This window comes from Ambystoma mexicanum, chromosome 4p, assembly GCF_040938575.1.
Source record: "Ambystoma mexicanum isolate Mex_15411 chromosome 4p, UKY_AmexF1_1, whole genome shotgun sequence".
In the NCBI taxonomy this organism is placed as follows: Eukaryota; Metazoa; Chordata; class Amphibia; order Caudata; family Ambystomatidae; genus Ambystoma; species Ambystoma mexicanum.
In genome coordinates, this window is record NC_090927.1 from 604,362,489 (window position 1) to 604,384,046 (window position 21,558).

Consider the following 21,558-nt stretch of genomic DNA (forward strand, 5'->3'; position numbering starts at 1 on the left):
CCTCTCTCTTCCATGCTGGATGTCCTCCAGACTCCAGGATCCTCCTGGGAGGGTCTGACAACCTGGAAAGTCCTTCTTTGCTTTTTATAATGAATGGGCAACAACTAGCATGCCCATTCAAGTTCTCCTGAGGACTCCTCGTTGCTTTGTACTTCTTCCTCCTCGTCACAGTCCTTACTGAGGAATCTCTTGTCAGGGCATCTCTGCTCTTCCTCGCCTCAGTAGGTGTGTAGCTCTCAGTCTCAGAGACATACATGGAGGTGTGTAACGTAGAGGTGGGATATAAGGGATATGAGGATGTATGGGAGGTCGTTGTGGGGTCGGAATACCGCATTTTCGCGTGATGTCCTCCCTTATCCCCATTGTGAGATTCTCTCTCCATGAGATCTTCCCACTGAGTACCACCCCCAGGGGGACTATCGGGTAGGGGCCTCACCTCCCTGTCCTCGTGGGAAGGGGACACCACACCGCGTAGCAGTGACGACATCTCAGGATTCATCACGCTTGGTAGACAAACCTCCCTCCTGATTCTGTGCAATGTTGGGACTGGAGCTTCATCACAGGGTAATAATGACAGCAATTATTACAGTGATTAGAGCTAGGGAAATCCACATAAAGTGCTATATGAAAACCTGTTATTAAGAAGCTTATTGGAGAGCTTCGGATTATGAGAAGCTTATTGGAGAGCTTCGGATTATGTCAATGTCATTCTGTTCTATCAGTTGTGGAAACACTAAAGAAGCAGTAGTCTGTCTATACTGTTACTTGGAGTCTATTTTTGCAGGACGTATTGGAAGGACATCAAAGGGTTTCTGCTGTCTTGTAGAGAGATTTCATGGCAATAATCTCTCTTCTCTTATAATTGTTGAAAGGCTATGGGTAAGCAGTCTTTCTACACTTCTAACTGAAACCATGATCTTCTTGGGACGAAGGTGAGGGGCATGTGGTTCGGTAATGGGAAGATAGAGAGTGGCAAGGTAATGTGCAGGCGTTGGATCAGAGATGTGCAGAGAAGGGGGTAACTGATAATCCCATCAAGGTGTTGCAGGTGGGTTAGGGTCAGGCAAGGGTAAATGGGCAGGCAGCTGTGCTAATAGGACAGAAGCCAGACAGAAAAGGAATTACCTTCCGTAGCCCAAGGGAGGTTGGCATCTAAAGGAGCCTGGGAGTGGATAACTCCTCTAGAATAAGTCCAAGAGGAGTATGATAGGACAGAGTGTGGCCCATGGGGTCAGGCAACCTGGTATTTATCCATTCTCTTTGTTGGAGTGTAGAAAACATTTAGGATGGAGTGGAGCAGCAGACAGAGAGAAGCATCATGAGGTGTTGGCACTGGAAGAGGAGCTTCAGGGAGGATCCAGAGAGTGGCCCTACATGCATGTTCTATTACAAGGAAAATGTTATTGTGACAAATCCACTTCCGGGGCAACAGTGGTCCGGGGATGAATTTTGGTTTCTAAACCATCAATCAGCCCCACACCTATAGTACACCAGAATAGATTCAAACAGATTGGAAACAAAAGCAAATTATAAACCTTGTTGTCCAATTTTGGTAACGTGGACGGAACAACAGGCTTAGCTCTGCAAGGTTGTGGATCATTGGTTAGTTGCAACACAGTGAAAATACAAGTATTGACCAATGATAAAAGGGACTGTCCAGTCAAGGTTGTATAAAAATATCTACTTTATTATTATTCAACAGACAGTTCTAGCATACTACAAAATACAACCCACCCTGTAAAGGAATGTAGAGGACAGAGAGTTTCCAAGAAGGAAAAGGGATGAACTCTGGGTACTGACAGGAGGGTAGTTGGTAAAGTAATGAATCGAAATAGTTCAAGGATACTTGGTTTCAACACAAAGGGAGCAATGGGGTGTAAAATGTCACTAGTGGCCTTCGGAGAAGGACCAGGGGCGACAGAACAACAATGTACCATGTGCTTGTAGAAGTTCTTGGTGCTTGACAGGGTTGGTTTGGTTTCAGGGCACTTTTCAGCTCCTGCAACAGAGTTCAAGGTGGGAGACAGTTGCGGGTATCAGGCGGCAAGCAGTTCGGCGAGTGAGGGTGGATGGACGGCTGCAGGCTGGCCTACACAGCGGCTCGGGGTCAGGAATCATTGTCTCAGTTCTGGTTGGTGGGTCTGAAGCACTGGTCGAGGCATCTCAGACAATGTTAGCGACTACGGGGTGACAACAGTCAGCAGTGCAGTCGGTTACAGCTCGAGAGGCTTGACTGGCTCAAAAATGTCCTTTAAGGCAGATGCTGGTCGATGCTTGTCTATGCACGCCTCCTAGCTTCTTCACTGGACTTGTGTCCTACTTTAAGGTAGATGGGCCAAAGCTGAGGAGAGTGTTGCAGGCACCGGCCTTATCCTTGCTTTGGTTCAGAGACCCTCTGGCACTTCCCACCTAGGAAGCTTGCTTGCAGAGCCCAGCAGGGCACGCTGTGTGCTGCCTGGGCACCAGTTTTGGAGCTGCTGGAGGATCCTCTGGATTCAGTATCTCCCTCTGTTCTCTAGGAGATGTTTACTGGAGGGTTCTTGTTTCCCTCTTTGGAAATCCTGCCCTTCCTCCATTGGCGGAAGCTGTAAGGCAGACTGTACCTTCAGCCAGGGTCCAAATGAGTTCTTCTTGTTACTCCTTGTGAAGTCTTTATATGATATGCCAAAAAGAGGGGCTCCACCCTCCTTTAAAGCCAAATGGGCCACAGTGATTAGTTTAGGCTAAGCCTACCTTAATGAACCAATCCTGGGTCCCCAACAACAATCTCCTGTATGCATGAAGTCATAACCAGAGTGCTTTGCAACAGAAAAACTAGAGGGGTGAACGCATGTAATACTAAGCCACCCATATCCCTGTCTGTTGTGGATCAAAGGGTCTCTCTCGTTAATTGAGCTCTCTCTGGTTCCTGATTAAAGCAGCAGGTCTCCCTTGAAGCTGTTGCAAGAGCAGACTTTTGGTCTCCGCCAAACTACATTCTTGTACGTTCTGAATGGGGTCACCCTGTCGGAATGACTACTGTAAATACATAGTTCCAGACATGACAGGTCACTGCTCTACATTCTGAGAGGCGGGAGCTGGCTTCAGGTTGAAACAGTGCAAATCAATTTTGTTTAGGTTTTCCTCACGTTTGTTAGTTCTGGGACCAGGTCCCCTGTGGGTTTGTTTGAATTTACTCTGATTTGTATGCAAGGCTGCCACCAGCAGCTAAAAAAGGTAAAGGCGGATCAATGCAGCCTTTGTTATTTAATTAGGCTAGCCATGGCAGGAGGAAGGTTTTGCCCTCCCCCTTCTGAGATGCCTTGATGTACCATTGGCTGTCATATTCCAACTAAATATGACAGGGGGTATGGTGAATGTAGGCTGTGTCCAGGCAGAGTACACAGATGTATGTGTATGTCGTGCGGCGAGCATAGGAAAATGTGTGCGGATTAGGCCCACACATTTTCCAGAGGTTGATTGACCATCATTCAATATCATTTACATTTTCAAAAAAGTCCAGGGGAGTGAACACCAACTTGTGGGGTTCATGTAAAGGCCCCAAGCAGAAGTTCCTGTCACATGAATGGCAGGCATAAAAACAGCCTGGCATTTGTTTTTGTTTTCATAAAAAAGTTAAAGAGCCGTGCGGAAAGGGGCCTACCTGTCATTACCAATGGACAAGCAGCATTTTAATTTACAAAAGAAGGAAGAATCAAAGATCCCTGTCAAATGGAAAACGGGATTTTTAAACATCGAAAAACAAAAACCATCTGCACATGTGTGTGCAAATAAAAAAAAAGGGTTGAAAAAGTAAAATGGAAAAAAACATCACTGCTCATAGAAAAATATCAGGAAAACAAAACATGATGTGTTCGTTGGCAAAAACAATGTATATTATGTTTAATCTACAAAACACATGTGACATTTCAACAGCCACTTTGTCTTCATGGAAAATGTCAGCCCAAGGCAGTCCCTTTTGCTGGCTGTCGGTAAAAACTTCACAAGGACAACTTCCACTTCCAGCCTGGATGTCACATCTCTCATCTAATGACCAACCGCAATAGAAATGTCCTGCCAAAGGTGTCAAAATTCAATGTTCCCCAGACCTGCTGGCTCTGAAAGCAAAAGTTACCCTTGGCTGGAGCATGACAAATATGTGTGAATATGGGGGCACCCACTTCAAAGAGCAAGTTTCCAACACAAAGGAGATTGATGAAAAAAAACTGTGGGCACAGGCAGACCCAGTGAAAACTAAAAAATGATCAGAAGCAGGACCATTTCTCCCGCATGAAGATTCAAAATTTAGTTAAAAGAACTATCATCATTTAAGCCTTTTTCTCAGCCATCATAAGGCGAATGAATTTCATCTATGTAACATTTTTTATGTAATTTCCAGGTGATTTGGCGGATATAAATGAATCTTCCTGTGACTCTGGGAACTGTAATGGCCAGTTAAACTAGGTTTCTGGCTGCTTTGAATATGGTCCAAATGTGAGAGTTGGTGAGCGGTGGAAAATGAAATTAATGATATGCTTAATACCTTACATATTCATAACTGTTGTGCTTTTTATGGAAACGGCAGAAAGGTGCCACATGGCCGTGCTACATTGTACGGATTTGGTGGTCGGCTTATCTAACTCTCCATGATCAGCAGAATCAGAAAATATGTTTAGTGTGGCAGTTGCTTGTAGGATTATGAAGTTGTGATACATAACTCGTTTTTGCCAAAATGTTGAAAGGAGAACAAAGGATGACTAATGGGAATTGCCATATATTGCTCCAGACCCCTAAACCAATCCTGACTTGAAGGCTGTGTTTGGGAGGAGAGAGAGGGTTAACTGACCAATCCTAGTTGTAGGGATTATTCAGAGTAATTCCCCAAGATTGTAAAATTGGTGGTGTCATCGCTGCTATATAAGGGGTACTGCACTAGGACAGAGGGACAGAAAAAGGAGAAAGACAGGAGGACAGAGAGAAGAGACAGACCATCAGGAGGGTTGTTGAAACTTACCATCTGACAGCTGAAAGGAGACAACAAAGTAGACTGCTGAGAGTGCATCTGGGTGGAGCTGTCTATCTCTAGGAAGGCTTCAAAGCCGACTGGGTCCTATGGTGGAGAACGAGAGGCCATCTTTGAGAGTGGAGTGACCAGGCCCCTGCCCTATCTTTCCAGAGTGTCCTGAGATGCAGCTGGCTTTCCTGAACCTTAAATAGAGACTTGCTATGTAAGTAGAACTGAGCCCTGGGAAATCAAAAGGTGGGGGTAGTCTGCTTGCCTTGACTCTCTTCCCTTTATAGTGGGTGGGAGGGTAATGTGATGCTGAAAATGCATCAGAGGGACAGGGCCTCCGTATTGTTGTCCTTTACTGCTTTTTATCATGTGTTCTGTTGTGTTTTCCACGCAGGAGTTCATGTGGGACTCTTTGCCGTGCAGCTCTCTCTTTTGGTTTGGTGTATAGACCCCTGGGATACCTTTATGGCACCCATGGGTGGAGGGTACAACCGTGCGCCCCTAGTGTATGTTTTTGGGCACCTGTGTGTGGCCAACAGAGCAGGGTACGGGCTGGTAGCAGCTCCGTGCTGAATTGACAGGTGCCCTGAGCGTCCTCCATTTTGGGATGCCCAGGCCCTGTCATTGAATCAGTTGATTCCTGATGGAAACAAAAAGGCCCCCGTGGCCTCTTGCCTTCCATCGCCTATTACCTTGGTTTTCCAGAAGCTCCGGGAAGCCCTGACTCTGTCCCTTCCCCCTGACTGGCTGTTGGGTGGAAGTTCCATATATGGTAGTGTGGGGGAAGTGCCGACCAGACTGGCTGGAGCCTTCCCAACGACCGTATGTTGTGTGTATGCCTGTGGGTGGGACCTGGGTGAATGGATTGTGTGACAAATAAGCATTCTGTGTTGTGGATGTCTAGTATCTGTTGTTTGACTTAATGATTGAGACTGCCGAAACTGGTATGAATGCAGTGTGTAGTGTTCAATGGCGTGGTACTTCTCCGAATCCACATTGTGTGTTGTGAGTGTCTGGATGGAGAAGAATGGCCTGAATGAACCGTGCATCTGATTGGCTGACTGACTGCCTGAATGCCCTTCTGAGTGATTGGTTGCCTGAATGTGACCCAGCGGAATGAATGGGAGATCAACAGTATAACTGGCGGCCTCTCAATGCTAGAAATCATTCAGAAGCTGCAGCTGAAATTGACATTGAAACTGAAGCTTAACCTTGAAGCCCTGCTGGAAGAGAAGTATTGCTGTTGCTCTACTTCGTCGATCTGAAAGCTGCTTTGTCTTCAAGAACTGATCCAGAGAGGACCTGGTTAGGAACCCTCTTCCCGAGCTATGAGGGACCATCGTGCACTGCTAACCTTCGCCAAAGCTCCCTGGAAGCCAGATCCTCGACAGGCTGCCGACCGGAGACAGGGACCGCCGAGGAGAACGAAGAGAAGCACCGGACATTCCGTCCACCGTCGTCGACAAGGGTTCACAGGTTTGCTATAACCAATGGAGGCCTGTCGAAGTTAGTTGCCCAGAAGCGGGGACTGCTTGACGCTGTGCCGTCGACGAGCGGAGCCGCAACGCTCCATTAATTAAGACATTTCATTCCCAGACGCGCTAGTCTGGACCGCCGATCGACTTATCCCGCCGGAGAAGGCCAGGCCGTCGACGTGCTGAGGAGCATCCGCCGGTGGGTTTCCCGCCAACCAAAGACCGTAGAGACGCCAGACTCCTCAACGCCCTTGCTGGGCCAAAGTACTTCACAAACTCTTTGCTGTCCTGAACTATCGACATCAAGGTGCCCCGTACGCCTCTTCCTTGCAGGACGTCTTTGACCCGTCGTCAACGAGCACCGTCATGGCCGAAGATGCTGCCTTGGCGCCATCAAACTTTTCATCGAGGATCATCGACGACAAGTTCACCTTCTTTGAGGCCCATCAATGATCCGTGGCTCCTGCTTTAAAGGGAGTCACTCAAGATGGATCCATCGACGCCTCCTCGAGGAACTCTGCTATTCCAGGTACATTGGGGTGGTAGAAACACTTTAGAAGGAAATAAGACTCATTGAACAATATATGGAGTGGGCTTGTGGTATATCTTTATTGTATAGGTTGCCCAGGTGGGGGGGATCTCCACACACATCTGTGTCTAGTGGTAGGAGCCAGTATTCTGCCAATTGTTTTAGCCAACTGCTTTCCTCCTTTGTCTATTGTTGGTCACCTTTATTAATTGATTTGTGTGACATTTGACCAGAGTACAGTTGATGCACTTTAATGAAATCTGATAATAATTGTGGTACCACTTAGAACTGTATATATTTGCCATTGTAGATTAACTGTGTATATGACCTTGAACCTTAATTATATAAAGACTGTGGGCCTCATTACGACCCTGGCGGTCCCGTAATGAACGGTGCTGGTACGGGACCGGCACCGTTCATTACAGGATGCCCTATTACGAGGTCCACTAGCGGGACACGGAACAGACGTCTGGTAAAACCAGACGTCCTTTCCGGGTCCTGCGAGGGGACCAAGGAGCTAATAACGGGCCCGTTATTAACAGGCCCGTTATTAGCTCCATCCCCATTCCCATTGAGCCCTATGGGGGCTCAAATGGGAATGGTTTTGTGCATGAGGAATTACTGGGTCCTCCAAAGTCGGAATGACCCGGTAATTCCTCATTCACAGAACCCGGTATTAGAGCCTGGTATGGAGGCAGTCATGCCCTTATTAAGGGCATGGCTGCCTCCATACTCGTAATGAGGCCCTGTGTTTTCACTAATACAGTGTGTGGACATTTCTTTGTGGGGTCATGGGGACTACACTGTACTTAAGAACCAGCCTGCATCACCTCCTGAGAAGCTAGGCCTTGATTGCACGCCCAGGTTTACCAAATAGAGAATCTTGGCTGGGGTCCTCTGTGCCTCTCCTCTACCATAGAGAGCAGGAGTACAGACACCCCCTCCAGTCTTTACAGGTAAAAATGTGTAGATCCTTAGCCTATCTAACCAAAAATATTAATTTAATTCATTCCCCATATGGCAGAACACTAGTGGTGAATTTTATTAAAATTCAAAATTAACAAAGCTCACTACCCAGTGTGTGCTGAAAGCTATAGCCTATAAATGAATTGGGTAATCCTGGTTGTCCAGCTCACCCAGACCTCTTTAAGGAAGAGGGGTGTCTTTGTTCTTAAATCAGTCCAACCTTTTTATCCAGCTTCCCCAACACCAGCGTTTCAGTAAGGGGGGGTCGGTAATCCAAAATTCCCCAAAGAATTCCAATTTTTCTGTCTGACGTCCCAATCTAGACCAAAGCATGGGGGGGTGGTCTGAAAAATAAAGCGATACACCATGCTGTGTTTATTTTAACCACAAAGTGTGGGCGAAATTATAATTGCCATATGTATTTTTACCAATCTTGAAATCCTAATGCTAACCTTTTAAGCCTGCAGGAAAATCAAAATCGCACATTACACGAGTGCCTTTGTTAGTGATCAGTGTCATTATTTTGTGAAGTGAAATTTGCAGAAAGTAAGAATTGTGATTCTGATTCTGTTCTTTTTTATTTCTACAGCAATGTATTTATGCTGAGAGAAGTGGATTGTGTTGTGCCACGGATAAAGTGGTTTTTGAAATGTTCGTGCTAATTTCTATTACTTTTAATTTAAATAAATACCAATATATTTCCCGTACACTGGCCTGGTTCTTGGCTCATTGTTAGCTCAGGGGAGAGGGATCCAAGGGGCATGATATGTGTCTGAGATAGGGCTAAAAAAAAAGAATCTGTTAACTAGTTTGTTGCATAACCACTTAAGTGGGGAGGGAGAGAACTCCCTGTGTTGCGGGTGGCTTATCAATAAACCGTTACAGAGAAGATTTGTCAGATCCCCCACCCTCCTTATCCTTGCTCTTTTTTCCCTCCTCCTGCTTACCAGAAGCAGGCTTGTCCTTATGGGACACTCTATGTGACACCCATAAATATGCTGCAATGGCTAGCTTTTTAGGATCTATCTCCTTAGAGTCCGCCAAGTGCTGCTTATGTTCAGGAGAACAAGATGCAAAAATATGTTAAAGCATGACTAAATACATCATACCCTCAATGGTGGTGACCTTGTATTCTTCTAACCCACCAGTCAAGTTTTAAGAATCAACAACATTAGAAACCCAAGTATTACCTTCTTTCTTCTTGTATTCTCTGAAACGTTTCAGAATTGGGCAGGAGTCTTCTCAAACTTTAAAACCAGAGTTTGCTTCAATTTTACAAAGTCCTTTCTGTCAGCCTTTGACATATCCATAATAGCACTGCAGCCAGAATGGGGTAGTCAACTGAGCAACCATGCAATCTTATTAGCATCCACTAGTTATTGCACCTCACATGCATACTCAAATGTAGTCCACCAGTCCATGATGTCATTCTTGTCATCATACATACTAAGCAGATCTTTTAGAAATCTTGGATGAGAGAAGGGGCCCGCCCCATTACCAGACCCTCTATTGGAACCATTGGTGCCCTGCAATCTAGAAAGCTCCAACTGGTGGTCCCTGTCCTTCTGTTTCTCTGACCTCTCCAAATCCAGCTTAGCCATGTGGAATTCAAGCTCCCTCTGCTTAAACAGCAGCTCTTGCTTCTTGAATTTCAGTCAAGTCAGTGAAACAGAGGACACATCTTCATCAACATCATCATCCTGGCCTCTCTCTATGGTAGCACTAGTAAACACATTCTTGGTCCTTGGGATAGCCCCAGACGCTTCTGTACTACCATAAGAAGGGAAAGCTAGGATTCGCATTTCCTGCCAATCTGTGATCCTTTGAATCATTTTGGATTTAGTACCAGTGGCTGAGAGGCTGCTAACGGTACAAATCGTGCTTAGTGTCTCTGACTTAGCGGCACTCAAAGCAATGTTTGTAATTGCTTTCATACTATAAGTAAAGGCAGGTGGCTTACAGTTAACTTTGACCTATGAACACTGTCTTTTGTGTAAGTGTATCCTAGGTGCCTTACCAGTGTGCAACACTGGGTACCTCTGATCTTATCCCACCGCTGTACACCAATTTGTTAAAATGGATTTCTAAACTCTGACTTGGTGAGCAGATATTTAGGAGGCCAACCTTGGTTTAGTGAAACAGGGGAACCTTCCGGACAAGCCAGACCAATCTAGGTAGCTTGGCAGGTGGTCAAGACTAAGTCTCAGGAGGGGTGAGAGTGATCGGAAGCCCACAGTGAGCACACACAACAATGAACCACAAACTACTCTTAGGCAAGTGTATATGAAAAATATCTATACATTTATTGTCGGCCAGACCAAATAGACACAAGTAACGTTAGCAGTGAGAAAAGAGTTATCACACAAATCCTTACACTATACAATATGTATACAGCAAAGTTCCTAATGCAAATTCAGTTAGCAGAAACAACCACAACCTGTGAAGAGAGGGTTAAGTTAGCACACAAATGACATTAGGTAATTCTTCAGAGTTTGTTCCCTAACTTTCGAGTCGAACCCTAAGAAATGGGGAGCCTTGGGCTCAACGGTACAGTTGTGCGTAAAAACACACGATTGTGCATATGAACACAAAGTGGGTCTTCTTGTAGGGGCTGTAGCAGGTCAGGAAGGGGCTTGAGGCGATGAAGAATTGGTTTCCACTATTTGAGTAGATCCTGCCCTTGGCGGCAAAGCAGTGTTCAAAAGGGGGGAATAGCTTGGGAGTGCAGGATAACCCAGCCAAGTTCAAATACCTTTAAGGGATACTTGTGCAATGAAACGATTGGCTGTGCCAGGAGGACACCAGTAAGTTATGGAAGTACTCACCGACCCTCGGCACAGTCTGGACCAAACTTAACCAGTTTAGTCGAGGTCACTAGTAGGTTGGACTCCTGCCGTTTCGCAGCGCTCCGGCTCTCAGCGGCTGCGGTGGAGGGCGATTGTCCATGACGGGACAGTTGCCTTTTCTCAGCTTTCGAAGGAGGTATGAAGAAAGTTCCAGTGCAGCTGGCTTCAGGGCACAGGAGAGCACAACAGCAGAACAGCAGGGGAACTATAGTGACCGTCACCACCAGACAGTCATGCAGGGATTGTGGATGCGTGCAGTGTTACGCACTCTCCTTATTCGGGACCCAGAGGAGGTAGGCCTGCAAAATTAGGGGGGAGAATGCACAGGACCACAAGCAAGCGATGTCCCAAGTCTCTGGTCTGCACTCAAGATGGCAGCGGAGCTGCGGATTACCCTAAGGTAGAGCTGGACAGTTAGCTGGAGGGCCCAGGAACACTTCCGAAGGGGCTTGTTTGGTGGGTAAGTTGGGGCGCCGAGAGTAGTTGGTCCCACTACTCCAAAGGGGCGAAACGCCTTGGAAGGCCACCTTGATCGAAGAAGAAAGCAGGGGTCCGATGGCACAGCAGAGGGCAAAGGGTGCCAAAACCTTCCAAAGCGTCTCCGGCAGTTGTACGGGTACGTTTCTTCATGTAGTAGACTTGGCTCCTTCTGTAGTTCGGTGAGAACACAGGTGATTGACCTGGAATGGCTGCAGAACCCCTTCTCTTATCCAAGATTAGCTTCACGCCAAAATCAAGTACTTCCAATAGAAGATCTGCTCTCTTGCAGGCATCCCAGGCATGGACCAATCACAGCCCAAGTTGGTCTCAGTCATTCAGGCAATCCAGACATTCTGGTACCAGTAGTGTGGATTTGGACTAGACAGTCCCAGCCCTTTCCTGGGCACACATACGTGACAGAAGCCCGCGAAAGAGATCAGATTTTGCGGGAGGCTGCATGCCCAAATAAGGAAAACCTGACAAAATGGCCATAGGATAGAACAAAAGACTTTGTGGCTTGGCCATTTTCAGACCTGGTCACAGTCTTCAGCCAAATGCAGTAAACATGGTTTAGCTCAGTAAAACGAAGTAAAACATTATGAAAAGTAATTGCTGCCACCAGTTCATCCCAGGCACACTTGTACAATCGCCAAAGAATCCTTCGAGGGTGTCTAGGGCCATAAAATGAAAAGGGATCCCAGCGCACTGCACTGGAAGGTACATTGTGCACTGTTAAAAATTTACCAAGAAGTGGCAACATAGTCAAAGACTAAGGGAAACATAGTTTCCCCAGTACTGACAGTCTGGAGGACGTGTCAGTTTTCCCATAACAAGTGAGCAAAAGCTCAGGGGAGTTCAGTTTAAGGATGGGCTCCACTGGAAAAAGTCATGCTAGTGTACTGGGGAGACCCCTTGGCCGGCCCATACAGTCAGAGTTTGCTCCGCAGTACTTTAAGATGAAATAGCTGCACCTTTGAGATGGATGGGGGTGCAGGTATATTACTCCAACACCAATCAATGACAACTCAATGGTTTGGCAAAGGGGAGTCTGTTTAATAACTAGTACAAAAAACGGGGAAACATGGAAATCAACAGTGATGCGACAGTCCGTCTCGCTTCAACTCCCTCATACTCAAAACTCGTCATCATTGACGTGTAACACTCAAAAGTTAACATGCAATTCTATTTGTTAGGAAAAGGTAACTTTACTATAGGTACTATATCTGTATAAGGTAACGGAGTGAGAGGATTGGATAAACACTATCAGGTGGGCGTCTAAGCCCTTCTTTCTAACATTGCTCTTGTAGACATCACTAAGAGTACGACGTCCCATTGGTTCTACTATCTATAGGACCCTAGATTATTTGGTCCATTGTGATTGGGTTGGCTTCAACCCCATGCATAAATCTCCACTTTACTTAGCAGCACGCCAAATGGTCAGCCAGGTGCAGGGTGCCCTACGATTCACCCGGCATCCCTTCAATCAATCATTACTTTAGTGGCTATGAGTCAATTAGTTGGCTGTGGTTGGCCTCAAAATTGTATCTTCTTGTCAGGCAAAGTTATGATATCTCTGTCTGGGCGACAGCCCGGCGTAGGTGTGGACCCATGCCTCTTCGTGCTCGGATGGTCACATGCTGCTCACACCGTGAATCTGCCTAGTTTCCCTCAATGTGTGCATTTAGTTCTTATTCAGCTTGCCACCTGCCTACGCCTCCTTATCTCGGCCTTCCTGAGATAGGCTATTCTGTTCTTAAGTTTTGATTCCGCGAAGCTACTGTTCACTCCTTCTATTGGTCTGACCTTGGCTCTTTCCTGGAGCACGTTGCCTCTGCTGAGTTTCGATTCAGCCATCTCTTCTCGTTTTCTGCTGGAATACGAATCCTGTCCTGTTTGACCTCTAGCAACCTGAGTTGATTCTGCTTTTGTATAAAGTGGACTCGCACTTATATAATGTGCTTTGTTGAGGTAGATATGTATAGGTGGCGCTTGCGGTCTGTCTTCCACTAAGCATAGCAAGCCGCACTGTTTTCTTAGCTTTCTTGCGTTTTGAAGCACATGCACAGGCATTAGCTGGTTGAATTACTTCATCCTGCTTTCCAGCTTAAGTTTCTTTGTATTTAAACATCGTCTCTCCTTCTAGGTTCACGATACCCTTGTTCATGGCGTTTCGTCTCTGTCTGTCATTTTTTGGTTCTGCACGTTAGTCCGGGCCCTCGTGACGTCACCATTCGTCTTCCATTAAGGCCTTTTGAGTTTCTTCCGGGACAGTGTTTAGGCTATTTTCATCTCGTCTTATTTGCTGGTGGGGTTTCCTCAATGGATACCTTACTGTCCATGGTTTTCTGGGTATCGGTATTTCAACAGATGTTGTTCTCCTGGTAGGTACTGGTAAGGCCCTACTTCGGCTCTCTGCTGGTTTATTTGCTCATCATACTTCACGTATTTGGGTGTGAACGTTCCTGGTACTTCGAAATGGGCGATGGGAGTGCAAGCCTTATTTGGGACCTCCTCTACACTAGGATAGCCAAACAAAAGCAAAAAGTTTGGGAGGTACATAAATGGAGGGAAAATTACACATAAATGAAATCTTTCCTAACAGTCAGTTAGTGAGTAGGTCAATATTCAGATGGTGATAAAAAGAGGGGTGAGTGGCCAGTTAAAGCAGATGAAACAACTGTGGCGTAGTTCAGGATGGGACAAGGTATCCTGGAGCTGTTTACCAGTCGTCAATTTACCAACATGAAAGTTACACTTGCCATTTTTTTTAGATACCTACATATGGGAAACTGATTCATAAAAGACCACGTTCAAAAGGCCCCAGAACCAAATGTATAAAGCGCACTTCCCACTTGTTGTGGGTGACTGCACATTAGCACTGTGCTGCCTCGGGAACTACGTCTGTTTTTCACCAAAGGTGACAGCAAATAAACAGGACCCATTAGTACAGGAAGAGTTCTGGCATCTAGCAGCTGCCCTGGACCCCTGCCTGCTTCTTTTTGCCCTCTGCCATTTCCCATCAAGAAACACCACTGGAAGTTGCATGAGGTGACAGGACCGTAGAAACACACTGTGGGCCAAACTTTACCACTGAAAGTTGTCTCTCTGCTGGTGGCCGCACATAGGTGGAGGGGCGTGGCGCGGGGATGTGGGCGAGGCACGGTGGCGAGAAAGAATGTGTTCGAGGAGAGTCCACTACATGTGTGTCCGTTTGGACCGCCAGTTCGTAACATCAGCCAACTTCCCAAAGGTACCATTAACAAGTCGCCAGCAAGAAGGGCTGGATGTGCTCAGATGACAAGGACTCACGTTACCAGTGAGACACAACTATGTGTTGCCAGAATAAGAGGGGGAAGAGCGTAGTTTTATCTTTTAAATATATGCACAAGTTGCAGAAACTCTGCAAAAATGATAACGCCAAAAATAAACATATAGCAAAACTAGATCCATTTTCACCCTGGTAATTACTTAAAAATTGTTTTTTTCTGACGAAAAAATGGTGCACTTGCGGCCACATTTCCCAAAACGAACATGTTTTTTTTATTATGCTAATGTTATAGCAGCCATATTCCATTGAACGTTTTGACTGTTACTGACATAGAAAATGTCCAGGTGGAACCATCAAGAAAAGGAGGAGTTCCGAAAAAAATATGTGCGATCTTCCCTGTGTCTTTTGACTTGGAAATGAAGAAGGCGCGAGGTGAGCAGATACCACGCGTAGCGTCATATTCCGCGTTCCGCGTTCCGCCTGCGCATGCGGCGGTCCTCCAGGCACGATGACGTGGCGTGGGAATGCGGGAAGGCACGAGGGCGAGAGAGAATTTGCTGGAGGAGCGTCGAGTGCAAACTGTGTCAGTTCCATTACGCCCTGCACAAACTTACAGGCTGTTGGTGACTCAGTTAGAAAATAAAGAAGAGTTGATAAACCTCATAAAGATTCCCTCTTTATTCAATTGCGAATCATTAGGCAGTGATTAGCAATATGAGAATTTGGGTCACTAACAGTGACACTGCATCAGGATGCATTTGTCTGGGTTCACATACAAAGATCAGACCTCGAGGCACTGGGGAATATTCTATAGTTATGGCACTGCAAGCAATATTATATATTGATTACAATAATGTTTCCAGTGGAAAAATGCTATTAAGTTTACCACCCTCCCTGGAAAGGGGCGTGATTGAGGAAAGCAGCATATCTTGCGATGCGTCTGGGCTGTCATAAGTGCGCATGCGTGCATGGATTTTGGTCCAGCGCCGCATGACCTCATGGAGCAGGAAATGGTCTGCTTAGTAACACCCTTTCCTTTTACTTAATCCCAAGAGCTATGACCTGGGTCAGTGGCGAGTGTGAGAAATGTCTCCGGTTGGAAGGCCAAGGTTAAACATCACACAGTCCAGCGCATACCAATAATAAAATCGAGATCTCAATCATTATTCCATACTAAACACACATCCCTTTTAAGAATGGAAAACCCAAAGCGCCCTCACGGTGGTTGCTGCCAAAAGAAACTCAGGAGGGTACTTTGGAACAGAAGCAAAAGGGTGGCGTGAACTTTGACATTAGCCATTTAAGGCGAAAGTGAACCGAATCGGTCATTGTAGGCGTGTGTGGGCGTTTTCGACATGGCGCTATTATGAACCTGCAGAACTTCAGGTGTAGGGTAAGGAAGGAACCGAAGGCCTCCTCCCAGCGACCAGATCCGCCCCTGGGCACGATAGTGGAGGCATTGACAGTGAAAACACGCCTTCCCATCTAACAGCTTTCTGGGCAATGACCAGGCAGAATTATTAAAACCTAAGAAACACGAGAAAAGAGACAAAAGAAAGGTCTTCAAATTATTGTAAGGAATTCAGGAAGCAGGGAGGAATGCGTTGGGACTGCTGCACGAGCAGCCAACACAGATGCGACCAGATGCCATGGAGTTTGTACATAAACTGCTTTACTGGTGCGCGCGCACCTTACCCTTGGTCACCAGACCGGGTTCATGCATCGCCGCGTCCCAACACGGGGACGTTGCACGATGCTACAATGATTACCATCTTACCACAGAAACTCAACCCTACTAAGGAGAGGCCAATCAAATAAATCACCTGGACTAAACAAGCTTCCCGTGAATGCACTTGGACATGAAAACATATGCCTGAGAGGTTTCTTGATGAGCAAGGTTATCAGGGTTGTCCAAGTCATCTAGCTATGCTCTCTGTTCTGTAATAGGGAAGTCTTATTCATTCGCTACAAGAGGCTCCTAGTTGAAGTGCATGTAGCATCTGGCAGCGGGGTCCCATCAACTTGGCCCTTACTGTGTAAACGCATTGTCCACAGATGGACTTCTTTCCTGGAAATCACAGATCCCTCCCTTCCTTGGAGTTGCACCCAGAAAAGACACTATGCCAGAGCTCTTCTTCTGCTCCTAATCATGGGCGGTATGCAGGCATTGCTTCGAATACATAGTTTCGCATGCCAAAGTTCCGGAATACAATGCATCGAAAAAATGCATTTTTTTGTAGGTAAAGGTTTTTTTTTTACTATAATGGGTTTTAAGGGGTAAAAAAATGGAGGTTGAGGGGGACCCCCATGCAATTTTTTTTAAATGCATGTTTTCTTTGTCATTAGAAACTTTTGGCGCTTAACACATAGACCTAGGGCCCTGCTGAACATCATGCACCACACTCAGGGCACATGCCGTACGTGCCATGCTCACAGCCTACCCAATCAAACATTGCTTAGGCTGCTAGTACATGAGGCAGCCTGGTCTGTCTGGAGGTTGAAATCACAAGCTAGTGCTGCAGAACTAAGAACTAGACTGGCTCCTTGCTCCGGCCTCCACGCAGAACGGTCCAACTTTGCCAACAGGGGGTTTATATAGAGTTTCTAAGGCCCAGTGGCGAATGTGCAATGCTTTCAGTGCATTGGGGCAATGGTATGAAGTCTTTTTGATACTTTAGCCTTCCTGCTAGGAAGGAAATCAGGCTCTTTAGGCTCCTGGCAGCTGGCAGACCTAGCCACACAAATCATTGTATTGGGGTGAGAGCTAGAGACAGGATTAGCTCATGCGTCAAGGGGTCTCCCGTTATTCACAGATGTCCGAGGGTTAGTTAAAAGGGTTTCTGTAAAGGAGCTGAAGTGGGAGAATGGAAAACCAGACTCCCGTCCTTCACCTCTCGCGCTTGGCCTAGAGGGTCGCGGCCCAGACACCCGCCACGAGAAGAGTTTGCCCATTTACCAGATGACCAAATACCCTGGTACAGAAACATACGGATGTGTCCATCTGCCTGCCCAACAGCCCGCACTGGCCATGCCGACACCTGCGGCACGGACCAACTAGACTGAAATCTACACATCGTTAGAGATGCCATGACGACCTAGATAACGGGAAGCACCGCTGAACTATTATACACGCTGAACATTTCCACACCAATCTACACGAAGAACATACTCAGTGCTCTGACGTAGGCGACAGGCTTATTCACGGACGTGCATCTTTATTATTTTTACATAGGCTTTCAGAATGCAGAAACGCAAGACGCACCATGAGCTCATTTATAACGCTTGCTCACGCTTCTCTTGAAACCCGTTACCATCATGAGAGATATAATGGAAACACGATACTGGCCATGAAACTGTATGCCACTATAACCTAAAGCATCCATGCACTAAATGGATTACTCGTGCACCAGGCCCAAGTAGGCCTCAAGCAAGAGTTCCCGTGGACATTAACAAAGCAAAAGTCAGGTTGCTGAGCCTGCAGAAAGAACCCAGTGGAGCAACCAGCCAAGGTCGTAATGTTGCAAACCCACAGTCAAGAAAAAAATCTTTAAAGGCACGATGTTGCAACCTCGCACTCCACGTACCAATGTTAAAATCATATCTGCAAATTAAACCAGACATACAGTGGAAAAACAATATTAATTGTGCAGAATTATGCCTCAAACACGGTCCCTCCCCACGTGACCAAGCCGAACCTGACGAGATGCCAAAACCCAGGAGAGAAAAGGCGTCTGGGTACCTCGCTACGAGACGCAGGCCGACACACTTGAAAGGCTCAATGGACACCTGCTACAGTGGGAACGGTCAGTCTCCCACCTATGAATAAATCCTCACATTGCCTGCACGTACCCATATTGAAACACTGTTGCAACCACAGGTGCACCGTGTGCTGGGAACAACGGTGGTCCCAGGCTGGGGAGCTCACGGATGCACCAATCAGAACATGAGGTTCTTATCTCAGACGTCAGTAACGTTAGCCAATCCTCAGGGGTCTTCATGTAACAATTCTTATGTATCTAATTGTAGGGACAACCCAGATATACCACCTGACTACATCTTAACCACTAATATCATTCTCTATATGCGTACTATACTAACCCCACCACTCGAGCAACCAATCAAGAGTGGCGATAGGTTCTTTTGGTAACTTTTTGGAATGACGCAAGTAGCGCGTCATAATGTAGTAAAAAGGGCCTGCGAGCCCCACTATTGTGTGTGTGTCAGGACGAACGCGTACGCTCCTTGACCCATCCCTGCCGTTTGCATAATAAACGACAGAAGTTGCCTTGCTCCTTGTGTGTGCCTCATACTCTGTCTCGATCCGAGATATACACGGGAGGAGTTGGGGCCTCCCTGCCCGGAGGTCTGCGGACGGCCCGGCCGACCCCGGCAGAATCCCCCCCGACAAGTTGGAGGCACTGCTGAGATCTGTTTAAGATCGACTTTTATTTTTTATTTTTCCAGGCACTCCCGTTGCGGGGAGGCCCGGCGGCGCGGCCCCCTCTGCCGTTGCCCCCTTCTGAGGACTACAGGACCATCGCGGAGCTGCGAGAGGACCGGACAGCGCAATCCGGATATTGGCCCTCGGGAGCCGGTTGAGAAGTATCCCGCCCGCGGTCGGCGAGTGTCCAGACGTGGTCCAGACGAGGGGAGGTGGCGAGCCGCTTGGAGGGGTGCACGCAGTCGAGCGGCCCTGCATCGAGGGAACTTGGTGAGCATGACACGCACAACAAGCAATGCGAAATTGTGAGGGAGGGGGCGGAAGTAAATAAGGGAGGAGGGAGGTATTGTAAAAAAGTGGGGTGAAGGTTTAATTGAGTGATGATAATGGAATGAATGGTAGTGAATTGAGTGCGAGAGAAGGCGGCTAACGTTACGCGAAAGAGGGGGGCAGGGCACGAGAACAACACGTGCAGACGCTCGCAACAAAAAGCTAACGTTACGCGAAAGAGGGGGGCGGGGCACGAAAACATCACGTGCAGCCGCTCGAAAGACACTGATTGGCCTAAATCGCGACTACGTGTGAGGGTGGGTGTGTGTGGTTTCCTACGATTTGACATTTATCATTCAATGAGTAGATGAGGTTCCCTATTGTTCGAGCAAGAAACTCGATAGGTAGATGAGGTTCCCTATTGTTCGAGCAAGAAACTCGATAGGTAGATGACGTTTCCCTGTGGGCGGTGGCTAGTTACGTAGTTGCCCAAAACGGAAGATAATTGGCTGGTTAAGCCCTCCTGTTGAGGGGCGTATCACACGCGAGGCGACGCAGCGTGCGCAGTCCGGTTATAGTATTGATGAGATTACCTTGTTCCAGGAGAGACAGGAAGACAGCTGTAGGGTTAGCGGGGTAGATTGCAAGTGTATTTTGAATTTAAAGAACATAACACGAATATACCAGTAGTTCGAAGAAATAGGTGACGTCACCAGTAGGGATTTAGTAAGATATCGTGAACACAAGAAGCTTTGGGTTTGACATTGGTGGGGAAGAGAAACATGATAAAGGAGCGGACACGGAGATAAACGATAAACGAGTGGATCAAAGAGGAGAAGGGGAAGGGGGCGTGGCTGCGCACGGAGAACGCCGGCCACGGCAAGTGTAAAGGTGGGAGGAGAACGGGGAAAAAGGACGACTGTGTAAGATCGTCGTAAGGGGTACGCAGCTGCAGGGGGCTGCGTGCGCTTCGGCCGCAGGGGGCCGTAGGGGAAGGAATATAATATAACATCATAAATATATTTGTTTTATAATTTTTTTTTTTTTTTTTTGTGATTATTATCATTGCATAATTTGTCAAAGGATTGTCGTAAGTCCCCACACTTGCGGGGCAAGGTAAGCAATAAAAGGTTGTATGTTGCAAACTGGTAGCAAGGGGAAGGGTAAGAAAGGGTGCGCTAGTATGTCATACGGGAGAGGGTTGGGAGGGTGGGGGAATACCCTCACTACCCCACTACAACATATATGCACAACACTGCCACCACATAGGGAGAAGTTAATTAAGTACAGCATAGAGTGGACCCAGGGGACGGACAACAAAATGTTGACACCATGGCCGCCTAATGGTAGCTTTGACCCATATGCCCAACATTCACTATTAAACCATCTGCACAATACATACAAGGGGAAGAAGTTGGCAAACCATGTGGAGGTGTTTAACTTATGGAGGATGTTCCAGGGGTCTAGACCAGGACCAAATGGAATGTTCACTATGGGGGAAACACCGGAAGAAAAGGAGATTAAGAAAGAAGGAACGGATGGGGAAAAGGAGAGTGAAGGAACAAAGAATATGGGGAATGAAAAACTGGGTGGAGGAAAGGTTGATAAATTAGCTGACATAAAACAGGAACCGAGCAATGAGATACCCTTAACACCGGGAGTGAAAACAGAGGGGGGAGGGTTGTACCCTTTAAGAGAATTAGGAGAAATAAAAGGACAGTTAAGGGCGGCTGAAGGATACTCAAACCCGGCATACAGCCCTCCACCATATGTGGCTCATGGAAAGATACCAATGGGGGACGGGAGGAGAGAAGAGCAGACTGTAGAGATAGGAAACGATGAGTGGGTAGCTGCACAGATATTGTTGAAATTACGAGGATCACTAACTGGAGAGGAAAGGGAGGCGGTAAAGAGAACAAACGAGGATAGTGAAAGAGAGAGTGAAATGAGGGGAGAGGAGCTGCTACGGCAGAAGGAAGAGATTTTGGAGGAAAGATTAGCTAAACTAAGGGATGAGCAGAATGAACTGATAAAACAACTTGAGGGGGAGGAAAGAGAGAGAGTGAGGAAAAGGAAAGAAGGTAAGGACGAATTGGAAAAATTAAGGGAGCAAAGTGAGGAGAGAAAGAGGGAAGCTGTAAGGGTAAAAGCAGCAGCAGAAAGGGTATCAAGAGTAGTGATGAGGGAGAAGAAGAAGGAAGAAGAAGAAAATGAAAAAGAAATGGAAATATGGAGGAGGAGGATAATATCAGAGACAGCTAAAAAATATGAAGAGGGGAAGGTAATAGAG

At 46.8% G+C, this 21,558-nt stretch overlaps 1 protein-coding gene across 19 annotated transcripts in view; it reads right to left on the bottom strand.

The window, feature by feature from the left end:
• The window catches only part of DST (dystonin), a 2,190,048-nt gene that overhangs the window by 442,658 nt on the left and 1,725,832 nt on the right, over window positions 1–21,558 (bottom strand). The window lies entirely within an intron of this gene.